The 19,787-nt window shown below is 36.5% G+C and overlaps 1 long non-coding RNA gene across 1 annotated transcript in view; it reads left to right on the top strand.

Moving 5' to 3' along the window:
- The first annotated feature begins 293 nt into the window (after positions 1-293).
- LOC129533122 (uncharacterized) overlaps positions 294-19,787 on the top strand; it is a 38,340-nt gene continuing 18,846 nt past the window's right edge. Inside the window, exons 1-2 of the long non-coding RNA XR_010133236.1 lie at positions 294-546; positions 1,610-1,766. This is a non-coding gene — a long non-coding RNA (uncharacterized lncRNA). The remainder of the gene's footprint in view (positions 547-1,609; positions 1,767-19,787) is intronic.

Here is a 19,787-nt window from a genome sequence, read left to right as displayed (position 1 = left end):
GAGAATCAAAACAGAGAAGTGAACATTTTCTCCACCAGCAAAGAAGTCCATCTACCTTTGAAATTGGTTCTCTCCCATTATTATGTAGAATAGTTGTAATCGTTTCTTGTCTACCTAGGTCCTTCCAGAATCAGATATCTAGTGCTACATTAGTATTAAAAGTTGTTTGTTACCCTGGGGATGGATTGGGAATGATTCCATTCATACAATTCAGAACTTAGCCATTATGACCCAGCAGGAGAGGGGAAGTTGCCAATCTTCCCAGCAAATGTATATTCCAGAGAGAGACTGCACATACTTTTAAGAAAGAAGTTAGGTTAATGCCTGTTGAGACAGCCACTGTGATTATTGTGCTGAAAGAACTTTGTTAGGGAAATAACAAACTTTACACAAACTCAGTGGATGCTTTAGACAAGGAGAACACTGATCACAAAGTCAGTATTAGTAAATAGGAAGATGGGCTGCAGTAACCAATCAGGCTTTCAGAAGGTAATTCAAAATACTGGTTCAGCTGGAGCAAGGGACGAACACTGAAGAACTAGAAGTGTGAGTCCTGCCTCATTTCACAAATGATAACAACAGGATAAACTGTGATGACCATACCTGGTATCTTAGTCCATTGGGCTGCTATAATAAAATAGCATAAAATGGTATAATCAATGGGTGACTTACAAACAACAGAAATTTACCTCTCACAGTTCTGGAGGCTGGGAAGTCCAAGATTAGGGTACCTGAAGATTCAGTGTCTAGTGAGGGCCCACAATGTGGTTCATAGACAGTGTCTTCTTGCTGTCCCCTCGCATGGTAGGAGGAGTGGAACAGCTCTCCTGGGTATACATTATAAGACCACTAATCCCATTTATGAAGGCTCTGCCTTCCTGACTTAATCAACCACAAAAGGCCTCACCTCCTCATACCATCACCCTGGAGGTAAGAATTTTCACATATTAATTTTAGGGGGACACAAACCTGCAGACCGTAGCACCTGGTCATAATATTGGCTTAGGGAACCTTATAGTAAAGTACATTGAAGACAAATTGACAATGAAATGTATCTAGAGACATAGATAGTGGTTTATCTTATGCATAGACCACTATAATATAAAAATTGTTTAGTAAGAGCACACTAGATATTTTAAAATTAATATTTTTATTGGTTAAAATTTGTAATAGAAATATGTCATTAAGTAAAACTATGTATAAGTATTGAAATCCACAAATACATAAGATATAAAGATCTGCTTCAGCCAAGCAGAAGATTGAGTATTCAAAAAATGTGGATGATTTAAAAATATAAGTAAGTAAAAAAAAAACATATGGAAAGGTAAATTTGGTATGCTTGATTTTTGCAATGGAAAGAAATAAACATCAAGAGGGATATTGGAATAGTCATTAGTCTTTGGACACAAAATCAGAGTAAAATTGCCCGATTCTTTTAGAAGAAAATGAGGTATGGCTATATTTACAGTACAATTTCCTTATTGCAAGGAATCCAGGGTTGAGTTTTTTATCCAAGTTCACTCTTACATTTTCCTCATCCTATTGGATAATATTAAAAAAGGCACCAAAAGAAACTGTTTAATAATCCATTTTGTACTGTCCATTGCAGAAACCATGAAGTTATTTGGATGATAGACACAGAAATATGCTGCTCAGATGCCCCTTTCAAGAAAGAACTTGCTGCCTCTTGCTCAGTTTCTTCCTGGAGCTTTCAAGCATCTTTTCAGGGAAGTCACATCCTTCCCAGGGCAGCCCGACTGAGCAAGGTAGGGGTACAAAGATTCACCCGTTTCAGCCCATTGCAGGACACTCATTCAGATGGGATGCTTGAACCAGAGTTCCTCACCAAGTTGGCCAAGGCATGGTTTCCTTTGCTCCTTCTTTCTTCCTCTCTTTTCCTTTTACCCGAGTAAATATCTTGCACCACAAGCTCCATCTCATCATCTGCTTCCTGAGAACCCAACCTGTGAAATTTATATTTAGAAGAATCTCAGAAGTTCTTTGTCAGACCTTCCACTCAACTACAACAGTTTATGGTACTTCAAAGTAGCATCAGAATAGTCTGATGTGATGAAGAGTGCTGACTTTGTAATATACTTACCCATGGATTCTAATCTTACCTCTACCTCTAATTAGCAGTTTGAACTTGGATAAAGTACATAATCCCTCTAAATTTTGGTTTTCTTATCTGTGAAACGAGGGTAATAATATTTACTGCAAAGAACTGATATGAAGAATGAAAGTTAAGTAATGTATATAAAATGCTTACCATGGTATCTGGCTCATAGCAGGTAGGAAAAAATAATAAAAGAAAAAAGACTGAATAATTTACAGATAAATCTACTCAAGAAAAAAAGCAGAAATGGGAAGTTTAGAGATTTTGATAAAAGTTGGAATTCTTTGTTGATATGTTCATGTTCTTTGTAATGTTATGGTAAAAATTTCCTAGATGATAGTTTATAAGCCTAGTTAATAAAATAACCAGGGGCAGCAGAAAAATTGTAGTGTGGGAGGCTGTGGAGGTGGTGGGAAGATCTGAAATAACTGTTACAGAAGTTGTAGCAAGAATCTTGGCCTCTCTCCGACACATATATTGGATCTACTCACTCTCCTTTATGTCTGAATCCTTACAATAAGAAATCTCTAGAGTATTAGTCATCTGAAATTGGCTGTACTAATAGCTGAGTAGTAAGAATAACTGAAGAGAATAAGACTTATAATAGGTTATAAGAGGAGACAAATTCAATGAGGGGACTTGGTAACTGTGAAAGTACAATAAAAAAGCATTTAATTATGAAATTCAGCATTAAGTTTTCCTATGTCCAATAGTACTTTAAAATGTCTTCTATGTATCTCTCTATATCCTTGACATCAGTGCACATAAGTTTTGCCAACTGGATGAAAAATACTGATAGTTAGATTGCTATAATAATATAGACAGCCACTAGCTTTCAAAGTGCAAGACTTGCTTCAACTTGGAAAGCATAGTACCCGCTATGTCTTCAAGTATCTGGGCATCTTGGAAGCCATTTCTGGCACAGGAGAAAGCTTGGGAGTAGACATTTCAGTTTTTATCTATAGTACAAAATGTTATTTCAACCCCATAGCTCCTAAGGAATGAAGCTAGTGTCAAAGATTTAATGCCTTTTCACATTAGTGATGTCAGCACAAAATGGCCATCTTCTCTGAATAATTTATCTTCCTGCTGCATAATTTTCTTATCTTTTTTTCTATATTTTGGCTTTTTACTGTAGATGAGAAGGTAAATGGCTGTTAGTCCCTGACAAAACCTGTAGAGCATCCTTCCCATCAATCAATTAAAAAACACTTACCTTACATTCAACATGATTTATTTCTTGTTAATACAATTGTCTCACTATATCCTTCTATTATTATACCCTTAATTCCATTAGCCATTCACTTAATGCTCACTTTAAAGCTGACCCCCAAAGAGCTTAAAAGAGAGAGGGAAGTCCGTCTAATAGTGGCATTGCCAATAAAATTCTGGAAGCTCTTCCCCTAAAGCCTTGTAGGTCATGGAAAAGATAGGTCACAGAATGTATCCTGCCTGAAAAGAATAAAGCAATCTCTCATTTATTTATTCTGATGGATAATGCTTGATAGCTTAAAAATCCTTAAGAGCTCTCATCTTATAAGTCAACACAATAAGTTCACCAAGTGAAATCCTACACATTGCACAAGGATGGATAAGACTCTTCCATGTTTTTCTTAATAAAATTTAAAAGGGGAAACAAAGAGAAAACCATTTGTATTTTTTGAAGATTAATGACTCATTTGTTTGGAGGTGGAGCAAAAGGTTAACCTCTTAAACAGCTAAGTGACACACAAAAAATGTAGTATTATTTCTCATAGTGGTGAAGCTACATGCTCTCTAGCAAATGTCCTCCATTTGAATTGAAGTTTAAAAGCTATGAAAAGAAATCCTTCTACTGCACTTCTAAAATTATAGGTTGAAGAGCTGCTATGATTTTTCTCAGTGAGAACTTATGCTTTCTTTCTGAAATTTACTTATACAAATGTCTTTATACAATATACAAGCATATATATATTTTATGTCAATGCATATTGGATTAGGTCATATGTGGCAGGCTAGATATGACTTGCTAATAGACATTTCTGTCTGCTTCCTTGCTGATAGAAACCTAGTTTTATTCAGGTGCCTGTGCTTCAGAGATAGAGAATCCATCTGCAGCCTAAGGGTAAACCTGGACAGTAAAATCAGTACTGGAAATTCCCCAGCTCTTATTGGTCATTAAAGTTGAGGCAGACTTCTGGGACAAGTTTCCTCATTTGTAAAAATAATGATAAAACATGGATGTGTTCATAACCACTGTGATACCTGGGGTCTTAGTCATTATCTTGTGACCTTGAGAAGTGGTAGCTAAGTATGAAGTCAACATCCTGGGTATGAGAGAGTAGAAAGATAGAAGATATCTTTTCCCTTGAAACATAATTTATCCCTGGAATTCATCAAACTGAAACTGTCTTACTTCAGTGCTTTTTGTTAAATGAAATAATACATAGGCTCATTATGTCAGGTGACTAAGCATTACCTATTAATTACATCTGGAAGCATCATGGCTGATAACATCATAGACACTTTTTTAAATTGTCTTTTCTCTTTTTGCTATTTGTTTCCTCTTCCTCCCCTTTCTCTTTTTCTTTCTCTGTTCTGAATCTTATCTCATTTAGCCCTAATTTTAATTAACTTATTTTTATGATCTAGTGTGTGTCCTTTTGTATTTTTCTGTATATACACTCAATTACATACAAAGGCATATAAATGCACATATATACATACACATTTATACACATACATACATACCCATTGGTAAATAAGTATGCAAGTTTTATGGCTTTACCAACAAAATGGGATTATATCATACACATTCTTTCGCACCATTTTTTTTTCATTCCACAATGCTGCATGGGCATTTCTTCAGGTCAACTGGTATAGCTCTAAATTCAACACAGGTTCAATAATATTTATGATATGGGTGTGAAAATTCATTTTCCTATTGATTGTCATTCTCTTTGTTTTTAATTTATTGCTAAATAAATGAGAGCTAACATAAACCTTGGGCATATATCCTTTCATACTGGTGCTTTTATTTATATGGAATAGATCCCAAGATAGCTATGTGAAAGGAAATATGCATTTTCTTTTTAATAATTATTTTCCCTAAAGGCCGTAGTGATTCACAGTTTCACCAGTGATATGTGAAAAAAACTATTTCCCCAAATAGTCACCAGCACTAGTTTTCACTTCTTAAGCTTTTGTCAACTTGATAGGTATAATGTGATAGTTCATTCTTACTCCGATTTGCATCTTCCTCTCTGCTGCTAGAGTTTCAGCATATTTGGGAATGTTTGTTAACATTTGTATTTTCTCTTCTACAAATAGGATATTCTTGTCTTCTGCCTGTTTGTTGTTGCTGCTGTGTGGCTTTTTCTTTAACCTGTAAACTTGTAGAGTGTTTTATTTATTATATAAGATAATTCTGTCATCGGTGTTGGAAATGCTGTTAAACAATCAATCCTTTGTCTTCGGGCATGGTACATTTTCTAAACATAAATTTTTTAATGGCAAATATGCCCGTATTTTATTGCCTAGTTTCTGAGTTTACAGTTAATATTAAGAACATTTTTATACCTGTGTTGTATTCATAAGACTTTTTCTCATTTTCTCAAATTGAGATAATACCTCGATTTGTTTTTTAAAATCCAATCATTAGATTAAAAGTCATTAAATTAAAAATATCTCAACTCATAGAGGCAGTAAGTAAATGGTGGTTTCCAGGGGCTGGGAGGAGAGGAAAATGGGGATAAAGTTTCAGTTATGCAAGATGAGAAAGTTCTAGAGATCTAGTATACAAAAATATGCACATAGTTAGCACTACTGTGCTATACACTTTCAATTTTAAGAGTATAGATTTGAAGTTGTGTGTTTTTATACTATAAAAATACATTTACACTAATTTTAAGAGGAAAAATTATGATGTTTCATCACAACTCAAGAGATACCTAAATAATTTTCACAGACAGAAAAATACACTAATTAAACAATAAAAACAAGTATATGTAAGTAATAAACAACAACTTGAATGTAAAAACAGCTAATGCATATAATGTATATGTGTGTTGGAGTGCTTTTTCCTCCTTCTTTCCCATTTTATTCACCAATGTTTAAACCTCTTGGGAGATTCAGGGTTATCTTACATTCAAACTGCACAGAAAACCGACCTTAGATAAAAACAAAAGCAGAATACTATTTGTACTATTTCAAAATTTGGAAATAGTACATGTGCACAGCAGATTGAAAAAATGTTAAGAAAAAAAAACTATCCCTTCATTCTTTCTACTTGACGGATGTGTATAAAGCAAATATTTTGGGTTCACCCAAACATCCCAATCCCAATTTATTATATGATACTCTATGACTGAAAACTATTGTGTTGAGTAAATGGTGTGTCTTTGCATGAAACCATAATGTTGAAAAATCACTTATTTTAGCTCATTTATTTGGTATGGTTTGGGTGATAAAGCTTTACACACACACAAAAAGGAATCCTTATCCAAAAAGTGGTATAACATTTCAAGAGCCATTGTGACCAAGTCATTAATCGAATAGTCATTATCAGAGAAAAGTTTGTCATCCCCCTAGATTTTTTGAAGGACTTTAATTATTTTATGTTTTATAATTATGTCTCTAATCCATCAGGAATTTTATATGGCATAAGATAGGATTCAACTCAATTTTATTCCAGAAGAATATATTTTGTTTATTTTTATTATTAAATTTTTGTAGTTTATGTCTACATTATTTTATTCCATTGATCATTTTGTCTATGACGAAATTGATACTTTTTTCCAGCTTTATTGATGTTTAAGTGACAAACAGAAATTGTATATATTTAAGGCATTAAAGTGTGATGTTTTGATAAACATACACATTGTGCAATGATTCCACAATCGACCTAATTAACATATCCATCACCTCACATAGCTACGTGTGTGTGCGCGTGCGCGCACATGTGTGTGTGGTGAAAATACCTAAGATCTGTTCTCTCAGCAAATTTCAAGTACACAATACATTATTCTTAACTAAGATTACTATGCTCTACATTAGTTCTTCAGAATCTATTCAGCTTATAACTGAAAGTCTGTACCCTTTGACCAACATCTTCCCATTTACTCCCCCTTACCTGCTAGCAACCATCATTCTATTCTCTGCTTCTATGGGTTTGACTTTTTTAGATTCCACATGTAAGTGAGATCATGTTATTTGTCTTTCTGTGCCTGGCTTCTTATTTCACTTAGTATAACATATCCCCAGTTCATCCATGTGACAAATGATAGTATTTCCTTCTTTTTAAAGGCTGAATTATATATATGTAAAACATTTTCTTTATCCATTAATCTGTCAATATCTTGGCTATTGTGGATAATGCTGCATGAACTTGGGAGTGCAGATGGTTTCATTTTCTGTGAATATACACCCAGAATGGGACTGATGGGTCATATGGTAGTTCTATTTTTAATTTTTTAGGCAATCTCTATTCTGTTTTTCATAATGGCTATAACAATTTATATTCCCATCAACAATGTATAAGGGTTTCTTTTTCTCCATACCTTCACCAACACTTATCTCTTGTCTTTTTAATAATAGCCATCCTAACAGGTGTATAGTAACATCTCATTGTGGTTTCAATTTGCATTCCCTGATGATTGGTGATGTTAAGTATTTTTTCATATACCTGTTGGCCATTTGTATTTTATTTTGAGAAACATCCATTCGGGTCCTTTGATCATTTTTTAAATTATTTTTTCTGCTATTGAGTTGTTTGCATACCTTATATATTTTGAATATTATCCCCTTATCAAATGTGTAGTTTGCAAATATTTCACCTCATTCCATAGGTTGCCTTTCATGTTGTTAATTGTTTCCTTTGCTGTGCAGAAACTTTTTAATTTGATGTAGTCCCATTTGTTTATTTTTGGTTTTGTCGTCTGTGCTTTTGGTGTCATATCCAAAAAAAAATCATTGCCACAACCAATTCAAGGACTTTTTCCCCTACGTTTAAATTTTATAGTTTTATGCCTTACATTTAATTCTTTTTTTTTTTTTTTTTTTTTTTTACCGAGTTTTGCTCTTGTTAACCAGGCTGGAGTGCAGTGGCATGATCTTGGCTCATTGCAACCTCTGCCTCGCAGGTTGAAGTGATTCTCCTGCTTCAGCCTCCCGTGTAGCTGGGATTGCAGGCATCTGCCACCACACCTGGCTAATTTTTTGTATTCTTAGTAGAGATGGGGTTTCACCATGTTGGCCAGGCTGGTCTCCAACTCCTGACCTCAGGTAATCCACCAGCATTGGCCTCCCAAAGTGCTGGGATTACAGGCATGAATCACCACGCCCAGCCCATTTAATTCATTTTGAGTTGATTTTTGTGATGGTGTTAGATAAGGATCCAGTTTTATTCTTCTACGTGTAGATGTCTAATTTTCCCAACACCATTTATTTAAGAGACTATCCTTTCCCCATTGTGCATTCTTGGCACCTTTGTCAAAGATTAGTTGATCATAAATGCACTGGTTTCTTTCTGAGTTTTCTATTCTGTTCTATTCTATACAACTATATTTATTCCAGTACCATATTATTTTGATTACTATAGATTTATAATATAACTTGATATGAGAAAATGTGATATCTTCAGTTTTGTTCTTCTATTCAAGATTGTTTTAGCTAGTTTGGGTCTTCTGTGGTTCTGAAATAATTTTATGACTATATTTTCTACTTCTATGAAAATTGCCATTTAAATTTTGATAGAGATTACACTGAAATTTGTAGATTGCTTCTAGTGAGAAATCCACTGGTAGCTTCATGAAGGCTTATCAAGGGGTTTCCTTGTATGTGATGAGCTTTTTTCTCTTGCTGCTTTCAAAATTCTCCCCTGGTCCTTAACTTTTGACAGTTTGATTTTAATGTGTCTTGGTGAACAATATAAATTCTTTATTAGGCAATTTATAGGTCTCTGTTTCTTTAGGGAAATCATTATGTTCCTTTGGTGGTGTCATGTTTTCTTATTTTTCATGGGTCTTAATGCTTTGTGTTGCTGCTTTCACATTTGAAGAAGCAGTCACCTTCTACAGTCCTTACTGACTGGCTTTGGGAGAGAAATGCCTTCACTAGTTATCCCAGGTAGAGATTCTGAGGCCCTCAAACCCTTTCTATGGATGCACTCATTCAACACCTCTTTTTCCATCTTGAAGGTGAGGAGAATTCTTAAGATTGTGTGCTTCTCAATCTTGCAAAGCCAGGCCAGGTGCTGACCATCTCCTGTTTATTTTACCTAAGGTGATGCCTTAAATCCTCAAGTTTCTATGCCTTCTCCTGCAGTGTCAAGCCAGTTGTCTGTGCAAGATGCTTGTACTTGCTGTCCACAGGTTGCTCTCATGGAGTCCACTTTGAGAAGGGCAATGGTGAGGTGTGCAGAGTGTTTGTGATGCTCACGGACCAGTTGGGAGGGGTCTTCAGGCCAGGTGTCCCAAGCAGCTCATGGGCAGGCTTCCTAATGAGTCCACAAAGCAGTTAGTAGAGTCTGTAACCTCTCTTTTCTATTCCTGGCCTCTCTCAACCACTCAGCTGTGCCAATTACCTCAGAATTCTAGGTGTGATGGAAAGAAATAGGCCTCCTGTGCCAGATTCCACACAACTGAGGGAACCAGGCACTCATTTACTACACTCTCACTTTCCCCCATGGGACAAAACATGGGTCGAGGGGTTATCTCTTGGCACTGAGCAGTGCTGCCTGGGGGAGGACTGACATGGGTAAAATGAAATTTTCTTACCCTCGTTGATGTGCCTATTCTTAAATTTTTTGCTCTAACAAAGTGCTGGAACTCATCCACTGGGTTCCTGGAGTCCCATCAAGGTACGATTGTCTATGAGTAGTTCTCAAAATCAATGCTTCTGTAAGGGGTTAGGAGGGATGATAATAGAAAGCTCCTATTCTGCCATCTTACTGTTCCTATGATTTCTTTATGGCCCATTTAATGTAGATCCTGGCCCTACTTGCTAAATTTATTCCCCCAGTATTTTCTTGTTTGTGTTACTATTGTGAATAAAATATTTTTCTCATTTCTCCTTTTTGGTTTTAATTTTTGGCATAGAGAAAAGCTATTGATTTTTTTAATTCTATTTTATATCAAATCAACTTATGAAATTATCTTATTAACTCAAGAAGGCAATTTTCCTAGAGTTTCTTAGATTTTCTGGGTTACAATTATATTAACAAAAAGATTAATTCAATCTATTTTTATTGTTTACATAAACTATTTCATTATTTTTCTCTTACCACATTACCTTTACCCTCCAGGATTATACTGTGTAAGAGTAATAGCCAATTTCTCTGTATCGCTGCTAATTTTAATTGAAGTGGTTTTAGTGTTTAGAATAACAGTTTGTTTTTAAAAGTAAATAGTCTTTGTTATATTTAGGTAGTTTCCTAGTATTCTTATTTTAATCAGTGTCTTTATTAAGAATCAGTACTTACTTGCATCAAATTTTTGTCACTATAAGATTTTCTCTTATTTTATGGATTAATGTAATATATATTGGATTTTTCTCATACTGAACCATTCTTGCACTCTAGAAATTAACACAAAATTCTTATTTACGTTTTATTTAGAAGTTTATCTTCTGGATTTTTACAGAAGATTAGTCTACACTCATCTTTCATATTCTTTATATCAGATTTTGGTATTTTAAAAAATGGCTTTATAAAGAATACATTTCATTGGGCTTATCAATATTTTCTATAGTTTCAAGTAAGTTAAATAACACAGGTCTTATCTATTCATTAGAGTCAGATATAACTCAGCCAGAACCCATCTTGTTCTGGCACTTTTTTCAATGATAGATCTTTACCCTTCTACATTGATCAGACAATTAGAGTGTTCCACTTCTTGTTGAATCAGTTTTTGTGATTTGCATTTTGTTAGGAAGTATCTACACTTTTTGGATCTATTGTCATAGAATTGAGTGTAGTACTCTCTTATAACATTTTCAAATGCTTCTGTATATCTATTCATGCCACCTCTGTTGTTCATGACATTGTAAATGCCTGCTTACCCTCTTTTATCCCTAAACATTCTGAAAAATGTTTATCAGTTTCATTGGCCTTTTCAAAACAATCAGGTATTTGAATTTGTTTCTTTTTTCTTGGTTTTTGTGCATTTGTTTTGTTTTTTGGTTCATCTTTTATCTTCTCCCCACTTACTTTGGTTTTTACTTTATGTTGTAAGTAAGTACAAAGTTACTTTGTTTTTCATTCTCTATTAATAAAATTAATTAAGTCTATGAATTTCTTCTGAGAACAGCTTTTCAGTGTTGCTAAGTTTTTATTAAAAACAAGTCCCTGTTTTCTAGACAACTGTGAGTCACATGTGTCAAATACATAGACAAACTTAAGATTGAAAATTAAGATGTAATTGTGAATGTGCATAGCAAAGACATAGAATCAACCTCGATGCCCATCAACAATGGGTTAGATAAAGAAAGTGTGATACATATATACGATGGAATACTATAAAGCCATAAACAAAAGAATAAAATTATGTCCTTTGCAGCAACATGGATGCAGCTGAAGGCCATTATCCTAAGCAAATTAACACAGAAACAGAAAACCAAATACCACATATTCTCACTTATACATAGGAGCTAAACATTGGGTACACACAAACACAGATGGGAACAGTAGACACTACAGACTCCAAAAATGGGGGAAAAAGGGATGGGGCAGAGGTTGAAAAAATACCTACTGTGTGCTATGTTCACTATTTGGGTGATGGGTTCAATAGAAGCCCAAACCTTAGCACCACAAACTATATCCGTGTAACAAACCTGCACATGTACCCTCTGAATCTAAAATCAAATCAAAATAAAATTAAAAGAAGAAAAAAATATAAGTTGAGATATTTAAAGTAATGTGCAGGTGAAGGATAAGTACATTTTATGAGTGGAGGGTATATATGCAATGAGAGCCAAGGTCATAAACAATTGTCATAATGACTGTCTATCTAAAACCCTTCCACACTGGGTCACAAATATATAGTCCTATTGACACTACCAACACAGGGCAAGTTCTCCAATTGGTCTATTGGAACACAAAATAAAACCTCTTTAGCATAAACAAGAAGGTATTGGTTAAAAGTGTATTCACTAGACAGAAATATGGCTAAATGATCAAGACACCATCTTAGCTCAGACTGCCATAAACAATTGTCATGGGCCAGGCACTGTGGTTCCTGCCTGTAATCCCAGCACTTTGGGAGGCCAAGATGGGAGAAGCACTTGAATCCAGGAGTTCAAGACCAGCTTGACCAACATAATGAGACCCTGACTCTACCAAAAAAATAGTTAGCCGGGCGAGGTGGCACATGCCTGTAGTCCCAGCAACTTGGAAGACTGAGGCAGGAGGATTACTTAAGCCTGCCCCGGGAGGTCAAGACTTCAATAAGCCATAATCATTCCACTGCACTCCAGCCTGGGTGACAGAGTGAGACCCTGTCTCAAAAAAACAAAACAAAACAAAACAAAAGTCACTGATTGGGTGACTTAAACAACAAGAATTTATTTCTCACAGTTCTGGAGTCTGGAAGTCCAAGATCAAGGGGCTAGCAGGCTCAGGTTATGGGTTATGCTCACAGATCCTTGGGTTGCAGACAGCCACCCTCTGTGTCCTTATACGGCCTTCCCTCAGTGTGTGCAGATGGAAACAGAGAAAAGAAGCAGTATCTCTGGTGTCTCTTCTTGTAAAGGCACTAATCTCATCACGTGGGCCCCACACCCATGACTTCATCTACACCTACGTACCTTCCAAAGGCCCCATCTTCAAACACTATCACATCAGGCATTAGGACTTCAACATACATAGTTCAGAGAATGAGGGGCACAGTCAGTCCATAGGAGGCACCAAATTATTCTGTAATTTGCACCAAATTACAGGAGGCACCTGTATATATGGAGGCACCAAATGCTACAGAATGGGATGGCTTAAAAAGCAAGAAGCCTTATTAGCTTTCTCATTCTTTGCTTTCACTAAATTTTATCAATTACATTCATCAAAAGATGAAATTCAGAGATACCCATGTTGGTTGAAGTGCAAAATAAACCCTAGTGTGATATTCCTGAATGTTGAGGACCATCACATGGTTAATCAGAGATAAACTGTCTTTCAGCTCCTTTTTCAATTCAGTTCATATTACCACCTACAGGTTTTTATTAAGTCTTCCTGGCAGCTTAGAAGAACAGAAGCGTGGAGAAAAATTGTGTTTTGTGTAGTCTGCCCCCACAAGCTTTAGAGTTACAAAAATTCTCTTCACAGCAGGGAAGTATAAAAGCCTTTTCAGAGGTATGTTTGTGCTGCCCTTCCCAAAAAGAAAAAGATGGTGGTGCCTCTCCTGACTCCGTGAGAGGAAAGGCGCCTCCTTTGTCTCTGATCAGAGCATTTAAGCCTGAAGGGCTGGCCACAGAATTCTATGCATCTTTTAGAACTTTGATGTTAAACTGAATGCATACAAAAAAAAAAAAAAAAAGTCTCCATCAGTCTAGGGTTGCTGGTAACATAGAAGAATACTGATTAAGGGTGATATATCCAGAGTTCTCCTGGTTCACCTCCTCCTACTTACTGGAAGGCTCTATCCCAATCTTTCTAAATCTTAATTACCTTCTGTGCTGCTAAAGACTCTGGTCAAATTAAAAAAAAATGACAGATTTTCCTAAAACCAAGTCTGAAGCATTAGTAGGTGATAGTGTTTACAGTATATAAACATTGTCTTTTGACATTTTGAATTTCTAATTGAAGCTTTCGCTCTGCTTGTCTAGTGGTGGCTGAAGCAGGAGGGTTTGCAGTGATGCTCCAATCTGGTCTTGGTGCCATCACAGGTGCTAGATGACCTGTCACATTGAGTTTTACTTTAAATATTCTGGATTTTGCAATCATGTAGTGAATCATCCAGGTAAACTTAAACTTACACTTAAACCAGGCTGCTCAGATTCAAATCCTGACTCTCCTTATTTATTCAGCAAGTTAACCTCACTGTGTGTCAGTTTGCTCAGCTGTAAAATGGGGATAAAATAGAACCCACTTTATTGGGTTGCTCTGACCTAGCTGGTCTGACATAGCACCTAGAACAGAGCCTACCTAGCTCATACTAAACACTGGGTAAGCATTAGCTATCATTATTTCATCGTACTAAGCAAACCAAATGTCTCTTTTAATAGTACAACACATCTAAATTCTAGTGATGCCTAGATTTCTTAAAAAAGAAATTGTGGAATTCAGTACATTTATTAAATCCTGTATCCATCCTTCTAACATATTTTGACAACTTATGTACATTTAAAATTTTTTCAATTAAAACCCAATTTACACAGTTAATTTATATATTTGATATCTGATTTTCTGCTGGCAAGTATTGTTAAAAAATAATTACAGTTGTTTTTATGCACCACTTGGCTTAGGCATTATGTATATGTATGTATTTCTAAAGCATAATAAAATAAAATTGCCCGTAATCTGCCCTCCAACTCTAAGGTCTGATTAACCCCTTTTAAAACTTTTCATGTCAAATCTTACAGAAATTTTCTGTGTTTGTACAGATATAGTTATACACACTATATATATAGATAGATACATATATGTATATATTTATAATAGAGGAACATGCTGTACATATTAGTTTGCAACTTGCTCTTTTCTTTTAATGATATATACTGGATCTCATTTTGTGTCAAGATACATAAATCCATCTCATTTTTAAAACTCTCTTTTTTAATATGTCATAGACACTTCTCCATGTCAATATCAATAAGTTTACTTTATCCTTTTAACATATATTCAATTTCACTGGATGAGCTATGATTATATACTAATGGACATTTTGGTTATTTAAAATTTTTTTCATTTGAAAGTAATAGTGCAATAAATTCACTTACAGTTGTGTCTTTGCACACTTCCATTATTTCCTTAGGAATTGCTAGGTTTTGAGCATATATGATTTTTAGTATCAGATTTTTACTATAATTTTTGTGTATATTTCATATAACACAAACAAAATATTTACCTAGGCATGTAGTTAGCCATCTCTTCTCTAAAAAGAAATGAATTCCTTCCTCCTTTGCACACTGACATGCATTTTCCTGGAAAGAAAAAAAAATGCTGCCTTTCCTTGTCTCATTTTCAGTTAAGACTGAAAGATTTGAGCAAGGCAACAGAAACTCTTTCTTTTGAAGATTAAAAACTACATGATATGGCCAGGCATGGTGGCTCATGCCTGTAATCCCAGCACTTTGGGAGGCCGAGGCAGGCAGATCACTGAGGTCGGGAGTTCAAGACCAGCCTGGCCAACATGGTGAAACCCCATCTCCACTAAAAATACAAAAATTAGCCAGGAGCAGTGGCAGGCACCTGTAATCCCAGCTACTCAGGAGGCTGAGGCAGGAGAATCGCTTGAACCCAGGAGCCGGAGGTTGCAGTGAGCCAAGATCACACCACTGCACTCCAGCCTGGGCAACAGAGTGAGACCCGTCTCAAAAAAATAAAATAAATAAAATTATATGTGTGTGAGTGTGTGTGTGTGTGTGTGTGTGTGTGTATCCCAACAGCCAGTACCTGCTGCCTTCAAACCACCAGAAATGTGTGTGTATATATATACACACACACACACACATACACACACATATATATAACTACATGATAAAGTACATCAACTCGTGTATGCAAGGGTGGCAATGAAAATAGTAGTTTTGGTTGAGAAGGAATAGTTATTGATGAGCTACAGGGAGAGGGGCAATTATGTCTTATTGCTCACCTTGTCGTGAAGACAGCCAAGTTGTGAGGTTAAATTGAAGTTGGTAAATACACAATTATTCAGCTTGTGTCTTGGTAATAAATGTGTCTCTAGGCAGTGAACCTGCCAGTCCTCAGAGTACCACTTTGCTGATTAAGGAGATAAAAAGAGGATGTTGTGGAAAGGGTCATTTCAAGAGTAATGAATCCTTATTCTGTCACTGTACTTTGCCGACAGGGAGAAGAAGTTTAACAGAGATGAGGCATCCTGGAATATCCAGGTGGCAACATGGGCAGGGCAAATCAGAGATGACTATTTCTAAGCCATGAAAAACCAGCAGGATCCATGATGGCTGAGAAATGACAATATTGGTGAATTAAGTACATCTCAGGGAGAAGCCTTATTAAATTAGCCTAATACCTTATTGCATGATCAATAACAATGTATTTATTTTGTACTGTGGCTTTGAGTGACTTTTCATTAGGAATTTAAATGACCTTAGAAAGCCACTGAGTATAAATTTAGAATACTTTTAGGAGATATTAGCCTGGTCTCAGAGCAAAAGATGAGTGAAAATGCAGCTCATTATTTAAGTCAGAAAGAGAATGTCAAAAAACATTTCGCTGTGGCATTGAGGGAGGTAGTGCAAGTGATGTATGCAACCAAATGAGATTGCTTTGTTTTTTGGTTTTCTGGGCACAGAATAAAATAGATCAAGAAAGTGTTTGCAGTTCCAATAGATATTAACCCAGATAACTGTTGAGATTGAGAAGGTTGTGAGATCGGCAATGACAGATGTTGCTTCAAAGTAAATGCGTCAGTGAATTGCAGGATTCTGTCAATGCTCCCCCATGCACTCTCAGGTTTCTTTACCATTTCCATGCTCACAGATATTAGGTGGATTTTCACTCCCAAAAGCCAGTACCTGCTGCCCTCAAACCACCAGAAATATTTTAGGGGACCATGAGTGTACATTCTGACAGTACCCCTGAACCAATGGCGGATGTGTAAACAAGGATTTCTCAACCTCGGCACTATTGACACTTGGGGACAGATAATTATTTATTGGGGAAGGAGGAGACTATCCAGTGTGTTGTAGGATTTGTAGAATTTTCAGCAGCATCCTTGACTTCTCCCACTGGGGTATCACACTTCCCCTAGTGTGACAACCAAAAACGTTTCCACACATCATCAAATGTTCCCTGGAGGGTGAATCCTGCCAGGTTGAGAACTGTGGCTGTAGACATATGAATACTGCAGCCCCGTTGTCCCTAACTGGACCATTCTGAGTTATGACCAACATTGGCTTCACAGGGCTCCTGAGGGATTCCTTCTGTAGAACTTGGCTTGCTACTCTCGCTTAACCTCCTTCGTTTCTGCTCACTTCCCAGTCCCCCGAATAGTTCTCCTTGGGACCATTTCCCAGTAGTCACACAAATCCTCATCTCAGTATCTGCTCCTGAGGATGCCAACCTCAACAGTAAGGCAGACTCTGTAACAACTGAGATGCTAGCTAAATGGTCACAGAGTTAGATGACACTATTCTGAATACCTTTGCTGACCCTTTTACTGTTCTCCACCTTCTACCTTTACTTGAAGTAAAGGGGAAAAAAAGTGTCAGTTCCTACTTGGTGTACTTAATAAAAGGGGGACGGTGGTAAACACTTGTAATTCTGAAATTCTGACACATTTTTTCTGGGCATTGACATCCTGATGCACTTGCTTTCCCTCTTTCTCTCTGTCTCTGTCTCTGTGTCTCTCTCTCTCTCTCTCTCTCTCTCTCTAATTTACAAGCATGGGAGCAAGCTCCCTTTTGTTTTCATCATTTCATTCCTTCAAAGCAACAAGGGGAGCTTTCTCTGGCCTCTGTTGTCTCCCAGCTACCATCTTGAACTTTACTCTCCAGTCATTTACCAGCCTGATCTTCACCCCACCTTCCTTGGAGTGCTACAGGCACTCTCTGGTCTTTTCCTCTTAGCTTACCTACTTTTACTCTCAATGCCTTATCTAATATTCATTAACTCTCTATGTAACATGTCTTAAAACCTTTACTTGTTATCATTTCTATTACTTGTTCCAATAAGGATAAGAGAAAGAAAATAGAGGAAGCCTGAGAAAGTTTGAATCATCTTAGGTAGTTTGAGGTATCAAATTTATTCACACATATTTTAGGAGGAGAAAATGAATCAGAAACTAAACCAGGCCAATGTCAATCCGAGACTGTCCTAAAGGAGGAAGCAGCAGTGTGAGCATACCTTTCCTCCAGCTGCAGCTTTTCCCTAAATCCCTGTTTACTACTCAAGACTTTAGAGTGATATCTTGAACACCACTAATCTGGTGCCTTTTATTTTACAAGTGGCCTTGGGACACATCTCAAAATGAAGACAAAAATGATCCCTTTCTGATGACCCTGCTAAGCCAATGAATAAAATCAATAAAAATGCAATTAATTTGGATTCATTTGGACTGAAGAATCAAAAGACAAAATAAGGAAGCATATTTGCCAGGGTATGTGATGTAGCTTTTGGCCAGAAATCCTGCTTCCGAAAGCATCCACCTCAGATCTAGCGGCAGTAATAAACTCCCTGTGTCTTATACATCCATAAATCCTTGTACCAACCAAGATTTCAATGGTCTCTTCTCTTCAACCCACACATAAAGCACTCCAGACACTAATTTAGAATATTAATTAATCTCAGAAAATTTTATTGAGACTCAGCAGATATTATTTCACAACCTGTATAACTTAAAAAAAAAAAAAACCCGGACTATCCACTTCAAAGAGATTCCTCTTAGTGTGACCTTTTCCAAAGAAAATGTAATAAATTGCCCACTTTCCAAAATAATGATGCATTAGGAGGAGCTAACTTAGACTATAAAAAACATCACAACTACATATGGCCAAATATAAATGGGAATTTGTAAAGTATTTTTTGAAGATAGATAAAATATATGAACACTGATTTTTAAAGGCAAGTGTATATTATATTGTAAAACTATCAATGGTGTTTTAAAAGGACTACAATGCAACTTAATATTCTACAGTGGAAGTACTAGCAACTAGATGTTGACATTAAAGGGGATTGCATGACTGTAAGAAGAGAGCATTGAGGGAGCTGATGGATGCAGTGACAGGTGGAGCTGATGAAACAGAAGGAAAGATATGGAGCCCAAGAAAGAAGAAATTAAGAAGGGAGAGGGCAATACAAGCATGGAGATGCTTTATCGGAGGTACATGGGTGAGGAATAAAGCCCACAAGAATATCCTAAGTCCAATAAAAAGGGCAAGAGAAGAACATACCCCCTCTGCTTTCACAGAGAAAGCAGAAGCCATGTCAAAGGCATGAGAAAGGAACAAAGGTCGAAAGGTGAGTGTGGAGAAGGACCTAAGTGACCAAAGAAGGGCTGTACTTGGAAGCATGATTTAGCTTTTGAGCCATCCAGGAAACCTTATGAAATTTGCTCTCTCAATTCCCAAAGGGATTGGATCTCTCTAAGCATGTTGAACCCAGTGATCACAGAGATAGACACAGTACCAAGAGAAACCAGAGAATGAGGAAGATCCTGGGACATAACTCCTGTTATGGATGGAATGTTTGTGTCCCCCTATAGTTCATATATTAAAACCCCACCCCCTAATATGATGATACTAGAAGTAGGGTCTTTGGGAAGTAGTTAGGATTAAATGAGATCATGAGGAAAGAGCCTTCATGAAGGGGATTAGTGTCCTCATAAGAGTCCTGAGAGAGCTTGCTCCTTCTCTCCACCATGTGAGAACACGGTGAAAAGACTGCTGTCTATGAGCCAGGAAGCCGGCCCTCACCACACACTGAATCTTCCAGAGCCTTGATCTTGGACTTCCCAACCTTCTGAACTATGAAGAAGTCCATGTTTGTTGCTTAAGTCACCAGTTT

The sequence above is a fragment of the Gorilla gorilla genome, chromosome 3, assembly GCF_029281585.2.
Source record: "Gorilla gorilla gorilla isolate KB3781 chromosome 3, NHGRI_mGorGor1-v2.1_pri, whole genome shotgun sequence".
NCBI lineage: Eukaryota > Metazoa > Chordata > Mammalia > Primates > Hominidae > Gorilla > Gorilla gorilla.
Note: the sequence above shows the minus strand (reverse complement) of the source record. Positions and strands in the feature narration are given on the sequence as shown.